This window comes from Xenopus tropicalis, chromosome 5, assembly GCF_000004195.4.
Source record: "Xenopus tropicalis strain Nigerian chromosome 5, UCB_Xtro_10.0, whole genome shotgun sequence".
Lineage (NCBI taxonomy): Eukaryota > Metazoa > Chordata > Amphibia > Anura > Pipidae > Xenopus > Xenopus tropicalis.
The window spans coordinates 69372124-69391438 of NC_030681.2; positions in this window are offsets into that span (position 1 = coordinate 69372124).

Genomic DNA, 19315 nt, shown 5'->3' on the forward strand with positions numbered 1-19315 from the left:
GTACTGAGAGAGCTAGGGGCAGAATTGCAGTGGCCCTTGTTTCTTATATTCTCAGACTCTCTTTCATCAGGTATGGTACCTAGGGACTGGAAGAAGGCGAATGTCATTCCCATATTTAAAAAGGGAGTAAGATCTCAGCCTGGCAATTATAGGCCTGTAAGTTTGACATCCGTGGTGGGCAAGTTATTTGAAGGCTTGTTAAGGGATCACATTCAAAATTATGTAGTGGAGAATGCCATTATGAGCAGTAATCAGCATGGCTTTATGAAGGACAGGTCATGTCAGACCAATTTAATTGCTTTTTATGATGAAGATAAGTAAGAAGCTGGACAGTGGGGATGCAGTAGATATAATCTATTTGGATTTTGCCAAAGCATTTGATACCGTTCCCCACAAACGACTGCTTTCTAAGCTAAGGTCTATTGGTCTTAGTGAAGCCGTTTGCACATGGATAGAAAACTGGCTACAGGATCGGGTACAGAGGGTGGTTGTTAATGGCACATTCTCTACTTGGAATAAGGTCCTCAGTGGGGTCCCTCAGGGTTCTGTACTGGGTCCACTTTTGTTTAATTTGTTCATAAATGACTTAGGGGAGGGTATTATGAGTAATGTATCAGTGTTTGCAGATGACACAAAACTCTGCAGACCAGTCAATTCTATCCAGGATGTGACATCCCTGCAGCAGGATCTTGACCAACTGGCAATCTGGGCAGCTAAGTGGCAGATGAGATTTAATGTGGATAAATGTAAGGTCATGCACCTGGGATGTAAAAATATGCAAGCCCCGTATACCCTTAATGGGACTGCACTAGGCAAATCCATAATGGAGAAGGACCTTGGAGTCCTTGTAGATAATAAACTTGGCTGTAGCAAGCAATGCCAGGCAGCAGCTGCAAGGGCAAACAGGGTATTGAGCTGTATTAAAAGGGGTATAGATTCACGGGAGGAGGGGGTTATTCTTCCCCTTTACAGAGCGCTGGTAAGGCCCCATCTAGAATATGCTGTTCAGTTTTGGTCTCCAGTGCTCAAACGGGACATTACTGAGTTAGAGAGGGTCCAGAGAAGGGCAACTAAGCTGGTAAAGGGTATGGAAAGTTTCAGTTATGAAGAAAGACTGGCCAAGTTGGGTCTGTTTACACTGGAGAAGAGGCGCTTAAGAGGTGGCATGATAACTATGTATAAATATATAAAGGGATCATATAATAACCTTTCTAATGTTTTATTTACCAGTAGGTCCTTCCAACGGACACGAGGGCACCCACTCCGTTTAGAAGAAGGGAGGTTCCATTTAAACATTCAGAAAGGATTTTTTACAGTGAGAGCTGTGAGGTTCTGGAATTCCCTCCCCGAATCAGTCGTGCTGGCTGATACGTTATATAACTTTAAGAAGGGGCTGGATGGATTCTTAGAAAGTGAGGGAATACAGGGTTATGGGAGATAGCTCTCAGTACAAGTGAGGGAATATAGGGTTATGGGAGATAGCTCTTAGTACTAGTTGATCCAGGGACTGGTCCGATTGCCATCTTGGAGTCAGGAAGGAATTTTTTCCCCTCTGTGGCAAATTAGAGAGGCTTCAGATGGGGTTTTTTGCCTTCCTCTGGATCAACTAGTAGTTAGGCAGGTTATATATAGGCATTATGGTTGAACTTGATGGACGTATGTCTTTTTTCAACCCAACTTACTATGTTACTATGTAACAGTGGCAATTTGTTGACCAGCTCAGTTTGTTGTCTGCAAAAGGGAGGGAGAGAGGAGCTGCATAGGCTCCCGCCCAGGGCTGGGGGTTTAAGCTGAGAAATGGAAATTTAATGCTGAAGTCCATGTATACACAATAGCAGCAAGAAATGCAGTGACTCTTTTCACAGAGGATTCAGTAAGTGACACAGGAGGAGATTAGTTGCCCATGGTAAATCTTCCCTACCACTGGTGACTAATCACCTTGGAATTTTTTCCCACAGGAATAATGGAAATCGCCAGTGGGAAAGCATACAAGGGGCTTTTTTTCTGAAATCACCCAAAATTGTTTCTCTGAAGTTGCCTCTCGAGAAAACTTCAAAGCGACATCATAAAAACTTAACACCATGTATTGGAGGAGATTAGTTGCCTGCAGTAGGAAAGAGTTATTGCAGCCGATTCCCTCCCCATGTGTCATAAGTTTAAGGGCCATGGTCCATAAGGAGATTAGGCACCCACGGGTAATCTTGGGTTTCCTCGCTAATCTAAAAATAATATAAAACCTACATTAAATTATGCTGCAGGAACAATAAAAGAGTACTTTCATGAGTAAACACTATTACCAAAATATTTAAAGGAAAACTAATCCCTAAAAATGAATACAGCTAGAAATGTAGAAATGCCATATTTTATTTACTGAACTTATTGAACCAGCCTAAAGGTTCAGCATCTCTATAGTAGTAATTATCCAGGCCTTCAAAGTTGTCACAGGAGCTCCCCATCTTGGATTCTGTTAGAAGTGCCAGTGACAACACATACTCAGTGTGCTCTGAGCAGCTGTTGAGAAGTTAAGTTTAGGGGTAGTCGCAAATTATAAAGGAGAAAATTAGGTTTCTGTCTGTGTATAGAGGGTGATACTACAGGGCTGATTATTCATTTCTGATGCTAATTGTACTGATTTGAAAACTGCCATGAGGTAATTATCTATATTATTTACTAATTAGCCTTATAATGTGACATTAATATTCTGTACATCAATCCCTAAGCTCAGTAAGTGTCAGCAGCACAGAGCATGTGCAGTAAATTAGCAGAAAAGAAGATGGGGAGCTACTGGGGGCATCTTTGGAGGCACAAATCTCCCCTGCTAAAGGGCTGTGGTTGCCTTGGACTGGTAAAGAAGCCAAAAACATAATTTACAACATTTCTAGCCTACGTCTTTACTTAGACTTTTGTTTTCATTTAAGAAGGTTAATACAAAATGTCTGGCTCAGTAACTGCAAATAAATGGATCATCATCATTTTGACAGACCATTTAGCAAGTTGGTTCTTGCCCATATGTATAAAGATGTAAGTCAATTAATTTTGATATGTTTAGTTACATATTAATCAAAATTAATTTGATTCAATATAACACTATGAAATAATGGTACAAAAGTGAAAACAATAATACAATACTGGTTTGAAATAGAGAAAAACGACACTCTACACTCACTATCTTTTTTTTTTATTATAAAGATTGTTTCCCCCAGTAACGTAACTTCAGGGGCCTGGGAACAAACACAGGAGAGTCATCCACAGTCCCTGCCCCCCTGTCCCCACTGGGCCTCTTGAATCCAATAGCAAAAGGGCACTGCTCGGGGAAACAACGTCACATACAACTTGGTTAAGCCTCAATGTTTCCTTGTTTTTTTTGTTTTCTTTGTTGTTAGTCTGGGCTGCCATTTAGCTTAATTCTAATTGGCTGGTTTCTTCTCCCTTCAACTGACATATTAAATGACATTTTAAAATATATAAAAATATGATACAATATTATAAAAGACAAAAAAATAAAATCTTAGCTATATATTCTTTGTCAAATAATAGAAGTTAAATCATGACATAGATTATGATGTTACAGAGTTAAAAAAGTAGATAAGGAATCAAGGAGAACTCACCTCCTTAACAAATGACTTTTCTTTGGGATGATACCTCCTACTATATATTTGCTTTATTATTTTGGATTGTTAACGCGTCCTATAACAACAGAGACACAAATGTATTAAAATTAGAAATTGTGTTTTTCTGCAATCTTGAAAACTGATAAATCTGCCTCCCCATATTTATTCCCAAATAGAGTATATTATTTCAGTATCGTTTCCCATACAAACTTTTTGTAATATATTTACCTTCCTCAGCTTCAATGAGTTTGTCAGTGGTCCTGAAAATGTTAAAAAAGTAGAACATTAAATCTTTGAAAAAGAAACACAACAGAAAAAAGAAAAGATAAAACCAATACTTACGCATGTTTAACATCCGAAATGGCATCTAGCAGGCACAGCATAATAATAATGATAAGAAATAATGTGCTGCCTATCACTGAACAAATAATTATTACATTTTTATTGTTCTTCTCTGCCATTTTTGTCATCAGTATCTTGATGTCTTCTGAAAAGAAAACATTGTATGACAAAGTGGTGAATAAATGTTGATTAGATACAAGTACTAAGGAAAAGGCTATAAAATACAGGGAAGGATCACTTTCAGCTGCATCATGAATTGTTATATCACTGCAAAAATCCAATATATTTACCAAATTCTGAGAGAGTGGTATTTGTCATGTTGCCAAATTCTGTGGAGCATAAGAAGGAAAGATCATTAGTGCCTGAATTTACTATCAACTACCAAATGCATTTGATCATCTCAGCAATTTGCCAATAAGTAAACCAAGGGGATGCACGCATGCAAAGTCATTGCACACTGCACCCGTAACATAGCAAAATGCAACACCTACTCATCTGACTTCTGCCCTCTTCTGTGGCATATTCCTGTTTCTCACTGGCTTTGTTGGTTGTTACTAAACAGAGAATAGAAACTTGTTTAAAATGCAAGCACATTTTAAATATTTGGGCATTAGGCTATTAGATATTTATAGATCTGTTAATTAGGAAAGTTTATTTCTTAAAAAAGAATGTTTTATAGGATAGCTACAGTGTCTTTATGTATGTGTATGTATGTACACAGCTTATATAATAAATGTTCAACCCACTAACATTATAATATTGACCTGCCTTTTTCCTCCTTGTACTTGCTAGAAATAGATGTTTCCTTAAAATAAAAAAATGAATTAAATTTACTTACTTTCAACATTTTGATTTTGTTCCATACTGACATCTTCCTCATAATCATCTGATGTTTTTCCTGTATTGAAGAAAAAGTATACATATATTTTTTTATGGAAAGGCTAAGAGGCTTTATTTCTTCTGATTTAAAGTGAACTTGGTTGGCCTAACATAGTATAGCATACAGCTTTTTTGTAAAACCATACACATTTGGACAATCTATTACTGAGTAATCTAGCAATGATAATAGGAAAACGTTTCTTACAATTATTAACATGAACAATTTAACTCTTACCTCTCTGATCTGTGCTTTCTTCCATTACATCTTTTATATCATCTGTAGTATCTTTGGTTTTTACTACATTGGAAAGGAAGTAAAAAAAAGTTATACGGTCTGATAAAATCATAATGCCATTAATATAAGAAATGGTTAACTCAGCAAATTAGAGTGGCTTTTATTGTGTACTTAGCTAGAAAATTGCAGCGTGGTTTAATCCAGACTACCTTTCAGGGCTCCAAAGGGCTTTTAGCAAGTGTGAAATATAGTATGCCAAATGCCATGTGTTTTAAACCATAAGAGGTATTAGGGCCATTGGGATGCCAAGGTGTGATTGTAATATATTTGTTTTAAAAACTCCAGATATAAGAAAGCATCAACCATAATGTTGTGTCATTATGCAGCCACTAACACATTAGGTGCATGTCTGTACTGACATCATTAAATTAACAGGGGAAGTTAAGTCTTACCTGCTAGTGTTGTTTTATCTGGAGCACCAGTAACATCAGCATCATTATAAGCTTCATCATCGTCATCATCATCATCATTATTTTCTGAAAGCTCATTAGTTGCTGTATTAAGAGTAAGGGATTTCATTATAATTGAATGGGGTCTTATGAACATTGTGTTCAAATAATTTTGTACAAAAGGTTTAAAATATAAAAATAATTTACCTGCTCTGAAAAAAAACTGTGATAATAAAAAGAAAATAAAAAACCACCAAATGGTGTTCATGGTTATAAATTCTACCAATGAAGATAGACTGATACAGTCTGTCTCCAAGGCAGATCAAATCATGAATAATCAGAAACTGGGGTGCCTTTCTGGCTTCAGCTTCCTCTACACTGTGATGTCATAATGGTGTGATGTAAGATAACACTCTTCATTGTCTTCAGCCAGCTCTAGGTTGTGATGTCACAATGCATTCTGAGACCAGGGCAAGGCACTGTACCTAAGAGAATATTCCTCACTGGATTCAGCCTACTCTACAATTATGATGTTGCAATCAAGCAAACAAAAAACATATTACCTAAAATATCCCAGTGAAAATCAACTGTGAAACCCTCTAAAAATGGTTGTTCTCATTTCAGTGTACCATTCCAATGAAAAGTTGTTAAAATGTTTCTATTCCTCTCTATTTCATGTTATAGCTAAGGATGAATAGGGTATTTTACCACTGCTGTCATCTGTTATGGAAAGGTTAAAAAGTGAATGCCACAATGCCTGTGTGTGCCTGTTACTGTTTTAATGTTATTAAATGGATGTTTAAGAGCAAGAGCAGTAAAAAATTATTGTGCCTTTTAGAACCCATACAATTTTACCCAGGACAATGGTCTGTACAGGCTATACTCTGCACTTCGTACTAAATTAAGAGTTCAGTGCAGAGCTCCTGGCTCTTTTTGTCCTCATATCTGATAAACAATCTACAAGGTTTTCCAGGGCAAGCCCATGTGTAGTTGTTGTACATATTTTTTGCACTTGGAACATTACCCCATACACGTAAAGAAGCCTAGATTTGCCCAGATGCAGTAACCTATAGCACCCTATCATTGTTGCTACAGCACTGAAATAAATTTGAATTACAATTGCCCACAAACACCTCCAGTTAAGGTTTGCCCAGATGCAGTAACCTATAGCACCCTATCAGCACATAACATTTACTGGTCATCTGTTTAAAAGCAAACACCTATTGCTTGCCATGTGTTACTGTATCTGGGCAAACTTAGTGCTTTTTATTATGTTGGGTTAAAAAACCCAACATACTGTGCTTCGACTTCAGCTTATTCTTACGCTTTTTCTTCTTCTTCTTCTTAACGCCCCCCATTTTCTAAATGCTACTTTCTACATTTCTAGGGGTACAACACCCAATCTAACCAATCCACACTTCTTCGCTCTATAGTGGAGCAGGTTGCTTATGCTTTTCTAAGCGATCACCCCATCTTTTTGTGCTGCCGCTCCGAACACCCCAATTTTTCCATTGACTTAGACAGTGAAGGTTTTCAAACTGATGCCTCTTACAGCTTTGAAGCTACACTCCCCAAACTTGAATAACATAATCATGGGGTAACCCCGAATTAAACAGCAACATTTGTTGGATGACCCAAAGTGGGCGGAGCCACCAACAGCTAATCAGATTTTATCTATTGACTCAGTGGGGAAATCCAACCTGCTGCCATTCTCACAGTATTAAAAGCAGGGTGCCCAAACTTTTCCCAAGTTGGTCACTTGGGGGCTGCAGTGTAAGTTCAATCCAATCAGATTTCACCTATTGAATGTTATTGGTTTGATGCCATTGTTCCCAAACTTTGCACAGTCAATCACTGGGTGGATACATACTCAAGGTTAGAAAAAGTGGGCAGGGTCACCAAAAGCCAATCACATTTCTTTTATTGTTTTCAGTGGGGAAATTTTAACTGCTGCCATTCTCACATGTTTAATGTCAGGGTCCCCAAACGTTGTACAATTTGTCACTGGGTGACTACGTTCCAAGTCTAGAAAAGTGGGCGAGGCCAACAACAGCCAATCAGATTTCACCTATCATACGTTTACATTTAAACTGCTGCCATTCTTTAAATATTAATACTAAGGTCCCCAAACTTTGCAGAGCTAGTCACCAGGTAACCTGCGGTTCAGAGTTACAAAAAGTGAGCGGCCAATCAGACTTCACCTATTGAATTTGCACAAATCAGTCAAACTTTGCACAATCAGTCACTCGCTGACTACGTATTCAGGGTTAGAAGTGGGCGGAGCCACCAACAGCCAATGACATTTTACCTATTTCAATGGTGAAGTGTAAAATGCTGTCAGTCCCACAATTTTATGCCTCACAACTCACAAGTCAGTCCCACAACTTTAGAAATTTGGTCACAGGGGAACTACAATTCAAAAATGGGAAAAGTGGGTTGGGCCACTAACAGCCAATCAGATTTTATCCATTGAATTTTACTGGTTGCTGTCATTCTCACACACCCAGCAACCACCAATCACAATTTACCTATTGACTTTTATTGATTTAAATTTAAACTGCTGTAATTCTTTAACTATTAATCCTAGGGTTCCTATACTTTGCAGTGTTAGTCATTGGGTAACTTCAGTTCTAGGTTAGAAAAAGTGGGCGGAGCCACCAACCACCAATCAGATGTCACTCGTTGACTTTCAGTGGGGAAATTTAAATTGCTGCCATTCAGACACTATTAATATCAGGGTCCCCAAACTTTGCTTAGTGTTTTTTACTATATAACTGTGGTCCAAGGTTAGAAAAAGTGAGTGGAGCCAACAACAGGTCAGAATTCATTCAGTGACTTTCAACTCAACATGAAGTTTGTCTTCAAACTTCTCTTTCTAGTTACAAATGGAAGATAACCCATAGCAACTTTTAGTTAGTGACTATGCTGCAAAATAATTTGAGTGCATTAAAAGGATATCCAAAATACACACACACACACACACATAACACACAATGCAAAAATATAAATATATAACATAAAATGCAAACAGGCTCTTATATTCACCCTCTTTCCATAATCAGCATTATTGATGTGCATGAAGCATTATTCCTACAGTATTGGAATAAATTTAAATTAAAGTTACCCTGCAACCACATCTAATTTCTTTAAATTTACAATAAAGTGAAACTGCTGCTTTATGTATTTCTTATTCTTTGTGCTTTGCCAGTGGTCGTATTGAGGAATGATTTGTTGCCTCTCTTGGAAATTAAACATATTACTCGTGGTAATCCATTTTAATTGTGGGAAAATGCAAAAGAAGGCAATTTCCCTCAATAATGCTGGATTGCCATGAGTAATATGTTTTACTTGCTGCAATCCAAGTGTTAGGCAATGGGAAGGCATTTTTGGGAGATTTGTTACCAGTGGTAGATTTACCGCGTGTGAAAATTCTCATTGTGTGTCACTGCCCTTACATTTGTATTTTTGTCAGTAGGGGCTGTGTACTGGATAGTATAATTGTGTTTGCTTAAACTAATTGCATATTCATAGAAGGAAAATATATTATTTGAGTGATATCAGTGACAAAGAAAAACGTACAGAGAAAGCTTAATAATTGGACATACATACAAGTATAACAGTGGCAATTTGTTGACCAGCTCAGTTTGTTGTCTGCATTCCTTTGCTTCCATAGAAGTAACCCAAACACATAAAAATGTAGCTTAAAGGGAAAGCCATGATACTGTTGAGATCCATTTTTTAAATATAAAAAATAATATAATGTTTATATGTTTTAATTATTGTGATGCATATGGTGCACATGGTGCACATAGAAATAAAAGTAATCCAGTGTGTTAATCGGTTATTTGCTGCTGTTCAGTATTGGTAATTGGTTGGTACTGATTAAAGCACTTTGTGTCACATACTCATTTTAAACTCTTGCCATTATCACTGAAGCTCTAAAGCTTCCTTTTATGTCTCATTCATTAGCCGTAGAGTAAAATGTCATTCCAAGCTCTGAGTCTTTCTTCAGCCACATTTGAACAACCTTGCCACAAAGTTTTATCCCCTTGTTAATTGGCTTCACAGAAACGGATTAATTTCTCTGGGACAAGTGTTCAGCTGCAGTGTTGCAGTAACAGCATCTAACAGCCATTAACAGCAGCGTCATATTTATCATTTTAGGCAATGTGATTTTCAGAATACTTTCCCTTTAAATGTCAATCTTCCTATATGTATTTCCTACAGTGTAAGTGGCACCTCACAGCATGACCTGTGCAGAAATCCTTAAAATATAACAGGTTTTCTGAGGCAGAAGTCCCTTTGTGTGTGTATTCCCTCACCCTAGATATATTTTTCCCTGCTGATTTTAAATACATCAATTAAACTAAGGCTGGGGGTTTATCATCACTATGTTTTATATTAACCTTTATTGCAAAGCAAACTCACAATAGATTTTTCTAGCTGGGTGTATGACTTATTGTGATTTTCTATACCTGGTGTGTTGGAGATATCAGCGTGAAATTAGACAATTTAAGGCATATGTTTCCCTGAAAATAAATATTTTGTCTGATCATGTCATTCTTTAGCCTTTATTTTGCATGTCTTATTCTTCACCTTTTATTGATACTTCTGTATTTTACTGATACTAATTCATCATTATTGTTTGCAGTTTAATAATAATAATACCTTTCTGTCTGTTTGTTCTTCTCTGTTCTCATATTCTTCTCCAATCCAGTACACACTAAAGACTCCCACTGAAAATGGTTTATAAAGATCTCAATAAACCTGGCCCTGTCAGTGTGGCTCTTGAATGAGAATGTTCACCACAGAATCTGTCCTAAAACCTTCATTTTTAAGGCAATTGGCCTCATGCTTTTTTACTGTTTGCATCAGTCATAGATGCATCAAAATGCAATTTTTCCAAGCACAAATCAATGTCCTGACACAATTACACTATAACTGTTAAGTAAATGCTGCATTCCGGGTGAAAAAACATGGCAAATTGCATCTGGAATTGCACTTTACACAGTGCATTGCATTTGTAAATCAGCTCCAACTTGCCTTAAGCTGTTTTCATTAAATGGAGTTCTTGAAACATTTTATCGTAGTTAATCATATTTAATTCTGGAATGAATGCCCTATGTCATAAGACATGGCTGGCTTCTCCAAATCTTGTGGGTTGGGGGTTATATTTCTGTGTAGGAAACTTCTACCCAAGAGTGTGCCCTTTATGCATATAAATGTATGTCATGGTCTCTGGAGGGACAAGCCAGTGTCCTTGAGCCTGAAACAGTTGAAAGACATCTTTCACTGACAGTATTATGGCGCAGTTGCAGCAAATCTACCTGATACTTGAATGTGTGGGGACCACAACTGCACTTGTGGGCATATGTCAGCCTTTTTGTGTTTAATAGGGTAAATAAACTTTGTATAACATTTTTAAAAATAAAAAAGCTTACCTACTGTTAAGTTAGGGTCCGATTGACTGTCAGACACAGGGAGATTAGTCACCTGTGGTTAAATCTTTGCTACCGCGGGCGGCGAGTCTCCCCAAAATGCCTTTCCAGCAGCAATTAAGTGAATTTCCAGTGTAAGGGAAACACGCTGGTTCTGTTTCCTCCTGCAGGCAACTTCACGTGACTTCAGAAAATTTACTGTATTGCCGTGGAAAGGCATTTTGGGGTCTGATAACTGAGATTAAGGTGAAAACCCACCAAAGGGCTTTACAGCTTCCAAACAAAAAAATATTCCTTAAAATATCCCACTGAAGATTAACTGTTAACTTCTTAAAGGGGAAGGAAAGAAAAAAATTGAAATCAATATATTTGGAAAGGGCAGCAGCCCCTGTCTTGAACCGCTATATTTAAAACTTACCTGCTGCTTTTGGATCGGCGCACAATACCTCCGAAGATTCGCTCCTGTTTCAAGTTTGGCGCCGACATTTTCAAATTGATGATGTCACTTCCCCCTCCGCCTTCTCCTAATGCGCATGCGCAGCTTCTGTGACCCCCTGACGTAACGCAGCAGAGTGGCGCGCCGGTCTGTCAGCAGCAATCTCCTACATTTGCACTGTGAGTTTGGGGAAAGAAGCGCTCAGGATTTTTTTGCATTCTAATTGCGCTGGAGAGGGGCTTTCAGTGGGAAATTGATTAATACATGTATATTATAGATATATGGATAATAAAAAAAAAATGTTTTATTTATGCTGATTTTATGTGGGAGTGTGGGATGGCTGGTGGCTGTGGGACTATGGCTGGGGATGAGGGACTGTGGCTGTGGGACTATGGCTGTGGGACTATGGCTGGGGATGAGGGACTGTGGCTGTGGGACTATGGCTGGGGATGAGGGACTGTGGCTGTGGGACTATGGCTGGGGATGAGGGACTGTGGCTGTGGGACTGTGGCTGTGGGACTATGGCTGGGGTTGAGGGACTGTGGCTGTGGGACTGTGGCTGTGGGACTATGGCTGGGGATGAGGGACTATGGCTGTGGGACTATGGCTGGGGATGAGGGACTGTGGCTGTGGGACTATGGCTGTGGGACTATGGCTGGGGATGAGGGACTATGGCTGTGGGACTATGGCTGGGGATGAGGGACTGTGGCTGTGGGACTGTGGCTGGGGATGAGGGACTGTGGCTGTGGGACTATGGCTGGGGATGAGGGACTGTGGCTGTGGGACTATGGCTGTGGGACTATGGCTGGGGATGAGGGACTGTGGCTGTGGGACTATGGCTGGGGATGAGGGACTGTGGCTGTGGGACTGTGGCTGTGGGACTATGGCTGGGGATGAGGGACTGTGGCTGTGGGACTATGGCTGTGGGACTGTGGCTGGGGATGAGGGACTGTGGCTGTGGGACTATGGCTGTGGGACTGTGGCTGGGGGACTATGGCTGGGGATGAGGGACTGTGGCTGTGGGACTATGGCTGGGGATGAGGGACTGTGGCTGTGGGACTATGGCTGGGGATGAGGGACTGTGGCTGTGGGACTATGGCTGGGGATGAGGGACTGTGGCTGTGGGACTATGGCTGGGGATGAGGGACTGTGGCTGTGGGACTATGGCTGTGGGACTATGGCTGGGGATGAGGGACTGTGGCTGTGGGACTATGGCTGGGGATGAGGGACTGTGGCTGTGGGACTATGGCTGTGGGACTATGGCTGGGGATGAGGGACTGTGGCTGTGGGACTATGGCTGGGGATGAGGGACTGTGGCTGTGGGACTATGGCTGGGGATGAGGGACTGTGGCTGTGGGACTATGGCTGGGGATGAGGGACTGTGGCTGTGGGACTGTGGCTTTGGGACTATGGCTGGGGATGAGGGACTGTGGCTGTGGGACTATGGCTGTGGGACTATGGCTGTGGGACTGTGGCTGTGGGACTATGGCTGGGGATGAGGGACTGTGGCTGTGGGAATATGGCTGGGGATGAGGGACTGTGGCTGTGGGACTATGGCTGTGGGACTATGGCTGGGGATGAGGGACTGTGGCTGTGGGACTATGGCTGGGGATGAGGGACTGTGGCTGTGGGACTGTGGCTGTGGGACTATGGCTGGGGATGAGGGACTGTGGCTGTGGGACTATGGCTGTGGGACTGTGGCTGGGGATGAGGGACTGTGGCTGTGGGACTATGGCTGTGGGACTGTGGCTGGGGGACTATGGCTGGGGATGAGGGACTGTGGCTGTGGGACTATGGCTGGGGATGAGGGACTGTGGCTGTGGGACTATGGCTGGGGATGAGGGACTGTGGCTGTGGGACTATGGCTTTGGGACTATGGCTGGGGATGAGGGACTGTGGCTGTGGGACTATGGCTGTGGGACTATGGCTGTGGGACTATGGCTGGGGATGAGGGACTGTGGCTGTGGGAATATGGCTGGGGATGAGGGACTGTGGCTGTGGGACTATGGCTGGGGATGAGGGACTGTGGCTGTGGGACTATGGCTGTGGGACTATGGCTGGGGATGAGGGACTGTGGCTGTGGGACTATGGCTGTGGGACTATGGCTGGGGATGAGGGACTGTGGCTGTGGGACTGTGGCTGTGGGACTGTGGCTGTGGGACTATGGCTGTGGGACTATGGCTGGGGATGAGGGACTGTGGCTGTGGGACTGTGGCTGTGGGACTATGGCTGGGGATGAGGGACTGTGGCTGTGGGACTATGGCTGGGGATGAGGGACTGTGGCTGTGGGACTATGGCTGGGGATGAGGGACTGTGGCTGTGGGACTATGGCTGTGGGACTATGGCTGGGGATGAGGGACTGTGGCTGTGGGACTATGGCTGTGGGACTATGGCTGGGGATGAGGGACTGTGGCTGTGGGACTGTGGCTGTGGGACTATGGCTGGGGATGAGGGACTGTGGCTGGGGATGAGGGACTGTGGCTGTGGGACTGTGGCTGTGGGACTATGGCTGGGGATGAGGGACTGTGGCTGTGGGACTATGGCTGGGGATAAGGGACTGTGGCTGTGGGACTGTGGCTGTGGGACTATGGCTGGGGATGAGGGACTGTGGCTGTGGGACTATGGCTGGGGATGAGGGACTGTGGCTGTGGGACTATGGCTGTGGGACTATGGCTGGGGATGAGGGACTGTGGCTGTGGGACTATGGCTGTGGGACTATGGCTGGGGATGAGGGACTGTGGCTGTGGGACTGTGGCTGTGGGACTGTGGCTGTGGGACTATGGCTGTGGGACTATGGCTGGGGATGAGGGACTGTGGCTGTGGGACTGTGGCTGTGGGACTATGGCTGGGGATGAGGGACTGTGGCTGGGGATGAGGGACTGTGGCTGTGGGACTGTGGCTGTGGGACTATGGCTGGGGATGAGGGACTGTGGCTGTGGGACTATGGCTGGGGATAAGGGACTGTGGCTGTGGGACTGTGGCTGTGGGACTATGGCTGGGGATGAGGGACTGTGGCTGTGGGACTATGGCTGGGGATGAGGGACTGTGGCTGTGGGACTATGGCTGGGGATGAGGGACTGTGGCTGGGGATGAGGGACTGTGGCTGTGGGACTGTGGCTGTGGGACTATGGCTGGGGATGAGGGACTATGGCTGGGGATGAGGGACTGTGGCTGGGGGACTATGGCTGGGGATGAGGGACTGTGGCTGTGGGACAGTGGCTGGGGGACTATGGCTGGGGATGAGGGACTGCGGAAACACGGAAAATTGGCTCCACTGCTCTCAGCCTGGCATTATTTTTCAGCCAGAGAGAAATGGATCTGCTCCTGTATATGGCTACAATTATCTTCACTGCATCTGTTTGCTTGCTTGCGCATGCATTGCAACAAATCTTATGTCACACAAAAAGCACCTTTTTTCAAAATTTTAAGGCTGAAAAAATAATGCCAGGTGTAGAACAGTGGAGTCAATTTTCTGTGTGTCCACAGCCACATGCCACACCTAGAGTTTTGTAGACATGATTCATTCAAATTTTTTTAAGCTATGTCGGCACCTTGAACCATTGCATATGGCTGAGTGCACACACAGCTTATAAATATCTATATTTTTTTATATATATTTTAATAATTTTTTTTCAGATTTCAGACTTACTTTTACAGAATTAGGTCAATGGAAAAAGAATTTTCAACCCAAATGGAAGCGGAATTCGTAAAAATCATGGCAGAGGAATCTGCATCAAAAAGTGAAGAGGAATTCAAAAAACAAAGTGAAGAGGAATCCGAAACACAAAGTGAAAAAGACTCCGAAACAAAAAGTGAAGAAGAATCCGAAACTCAAAGTGAACAGGAAGCGGAAAAACAAGCTTCCACGTCTGATGATGAAAGCGTAAGTCAAAATATAATTTAATTTGAAAATTAACTGAACACCACAGGTGGAGAGAACAAGAGCAAACGCTCCATGTATAACGGTCAAGAATACTTTCAGGACACTTGAAAGGGGGTCATAAACAGTAAGGCCGGCCATACATGCACTAATATTGTGGTACGAAACCCTGTTTATTACTATATTCGGTGCGTGTATGGCGGCTCGACAAGGTGACCGATATTGCAAAGTCTGCAGATATCTTTTGTGTAGTCAATCGGGCAGGTTAAAAGATTTTGATTTGGCGCCCGAGTAAAATCAACGTTTTTCTAAATCATCAGGTGGAGGTTCAGTTTCTATGGTTTCTACCTCTACATCTGACAATTCAGCAATGAATGTCAATGGAGGTTGGGAACGTTCTTTTGTGATTGTTTTTGCTACATGTATGTCCACCTTAACCGTCATTTGTTTATAATTGTTGCGAAACATGTGAATCTGGTAATCAACCTAATCAAGTCTGCTGATGTACATTTGGACTATTTATGCCCAATTATTGGTCATGTCTGTTTCTGGCAGGACGAGGCAGAGGGAGGAATTAGGAACATCTGCCTTTTCTTTATTCACCAAACAGCTTTTTACAATTATTTACTAGACTTTTGGGACAGAGTAAATAATTCTAAAAACCTGTTTGTTGATTAAAGAAAAGGCAGATGTTCCTTATTCCTCCCTCTGCCTCATCCTGCCAGAAACACGGCCGCCACTGCAGCATTTCTTCTATCGCCATAAGGGACGGGGCTCATTTTCATTTTCATTTCCTACTGGAACCCAATCTGGGAAAAGCTGCATTCAAACTGAGGGCGAAACTTAACCTTTTGCAAGACTATGGAACTGCTGGAGCATCGGTTAATGATTGTTTTATATGTTACTCTGTATGTCCAATGTATGAAACCCACTTATTGTACAGCGCTGCGGGATATGTTGGCGCTTTATAAATAAATGTTATTAATAATTAATAAAATAAATAGAGGCATGATGAGGGGCCCCCATACACATGCAGATAAGATAATTCTTTTGTCCAAAGGACTCAAATACTCAGCATAAATCTGCCATTGAATTTGCAACAAAATATTTTGTGACTTTAGCTAAAATCACTGATAATTATAATCTATAATATACCAACAGACCATGATTTAAAATGTAACTCTAAAGTAACAGTTTTTCAACATTTTTCAAAAAATTTTGTTATGTCTGTAATTGAAGAGCACTTCAATGAAATGTATTACTTTGACATTAAAATACTTTGTTTCCCTTCCCTAGTTTCACAAGCTCCTTGAGAAAATGCGTCATAGACCTGATGTCACTAAGGCTAAGGATTGCTTTCCCCTCAACCCATCTATATCTAAAAAGATTAACATACAAATCAGAGAAGAACACAGTGATAGGAGTGTACAGCAATCACAGAAAGATGATGATGAGGGTGTTTCTCAAGCAACATCTCAAACTGGTAGACTTCTAAATGACCCAAACAGGGTTGGCAATGCTGATTGGTGCCAGTGTGGCTTGTGTATTCCAATGCCTACATCATTAGAATGCATCTGCTGTTATGATATTCCTAAAATTTTTGAAAGAATACCAGAGGATGCTTTTTGTATAATTGACAATCCTGAATTTGATACAGAAGTCACCAATCATCAAAGACTTGATTGGGGTTACAGGATGACAAGCTTTAAAATTACTAAGCAGCCACGTAATTCTGATTATATGAGGTATTCATATTAGGTATCTTCAAAATTGTTATAGAAAACTAATAATGTTTTAACTTTTTTTTTAGGTATATGCATGTGATAAATGATTTGCTTGATCATAACATACAACAAGTTAACTTAATTGTTAAATTTCACTTTAATTATTTTAAATTTTTTTTTTTTTACACTCTGTACTGCTCATGTCAAAGGCTAATGCCTCACCATGTGTATGGTGTAATTTTTGTGCAAAGTGAAAACGCTTGCCAAAAATAAGCGCCATACGCTCCTACCTGTGCCTGCATCGTAATGAATTGAATACGCTCGGGTGCAGGCGCATGTAGACAAAATCCGCATAAAAATTCTCAATTTTGCATTCTCTTGCATTTTTTGGTGGATTTTTGGCGTATTTCATGTATTCAGGTGCAGGTATGAGCGTATTGCGCGTATTTTTGGCAAGCGTTTTCGCTTTGCCCAAAAATTACACCATACACATGGTGCGGCATTAGCCTTAAACAATATATTATGTGTATATATATATGTGAATTTTAATTTATTATAATTAACAAAAATTTTTATTTATTTTGCAGGGCGCTTCGCAAAATAGCATATCGCGCATTCACCATTTGGATTTATACTTATTTGGGCTTCCAGAACAGAAAGCCTATACCATCCTGCGTAGTTAGAGAAATCAGAAGCAAGTTTCCTGATCCTAAAAAAAAATATACTGGATTTCTACTAGCTTCAGACTACTTTGCAGAGGATATGGCTTATGACTAAAACTAATTGCTATGCTTCGTTTGTAATCTTTTCTGTGTCAATTTCAATACAGGTTATCTACAATGTATATTAATGATAATCGTAACGTTTGAGTATTTGGATAGTTATAAGTTATTTGTAATAGTTATTATATTTTGGAGGCACAAATAAAAAGATTGCTTTATTAATGCTTAAGTACTTGTTAAATACATGTATTGATGCTTTATTTCTAATGTGAAATAAAAGTTATTTCGTTACCACAAGTTAGATGTCTGTGTTTACTAATGGCCTTGAATATGTGTGAACTTTACTTGGAAAAGTATTTAAAGAAATTGGTTAACAGTTAGGGGCACATTATTGAGTTTAATATGAATTTATCCAACCACAAGTTTATATGACTGTCAAGGTCACAAAAAAGAGTTTCATGCCCCATCAGGGCCGCCATCAGGGGGGACAGACGGCCCTGGCACTCTTCACTTTTAAAGGGGGCCCAGCCGTGCTACAGTTTTCTGACTAGCTTATGCCCCCTTTAATCTATTACGGTCCAAGATAGAAAACTGTAGCACGGCCAGGCCCCCTTAAAAGTGAAAATTGCCATTTTTAAAGGGGGCCCCGGCCGTGATAGGACGACGTGCCATACTTCATATGGCACAATAATAATGTTGTGCTGTATGAACTAGACTAAAAGACAGAGGGGGTAGCCGTTCCTTGTGCGCCTTATGTCGGCTATGCCTGCACTTGAGTAGAACACAACCTTTCCCCCCCCCCTTCCCGGTTATTGCTTTGGTACAATCTCACTTGTGTGATGATGACACGGAAGCTCCTGACTGCAGGAGAAGTGTAGCAGCCTTAGGTACCTGGGTAGGTGAGGAGGCACCATACGGACGAACCCCGCGATGAGTGAGAGGCACCCAGCTGGGTGCCAGAGGCAGTTTCCTCGCTGTCACCAACACTAAGGAGTTGCAATGGCCTCAGAATGGGGGCAATGTGTATGGGGCACTGTGTATGTGGGAAATTGGGGGCACTGTGTATGGGGGAAATTGGTGGCACTGTGTATGGAGGCTATTGGTGGCACTGTGTATGTGGGGCACTGTGTATGGGGGAAATTGGGGGCACTATCTTTGGGGCCCTGGTCAGCAAAATTTTATGGGGCCCTGGCCAGCATAATATTAGGGGGGCACTGTGTTAGGGGGGCCCTGATACTTTTTATGTCTGTGCGTACTAATGGAAGGGACCACTGGGGAAGGGGCACTGAGGGATGGGGGCCCCGAAATTTTTTTTGTGATGGGCCCTGTGAATTCTGATGTAGGACCTGTGCCCCATAGTATATTTATAAAAAAAAAAACAGTCCATTTACACATTGAAGTCAATATTTTTATTACTACACTGAATAAAAATGTAACTTTTACAGCAACAAATTTTTCTACAAATTTTTTTTTAAACTTTAATATAAAAATAAGCCATGTATTTCAAATAATACTAAAAAAATAAAATGTTGACAAATACTTGTCTTTTTTGTGGCTTTAAAGAAAAAAATCACTGTACATTTTTTTTTAATTCTATGA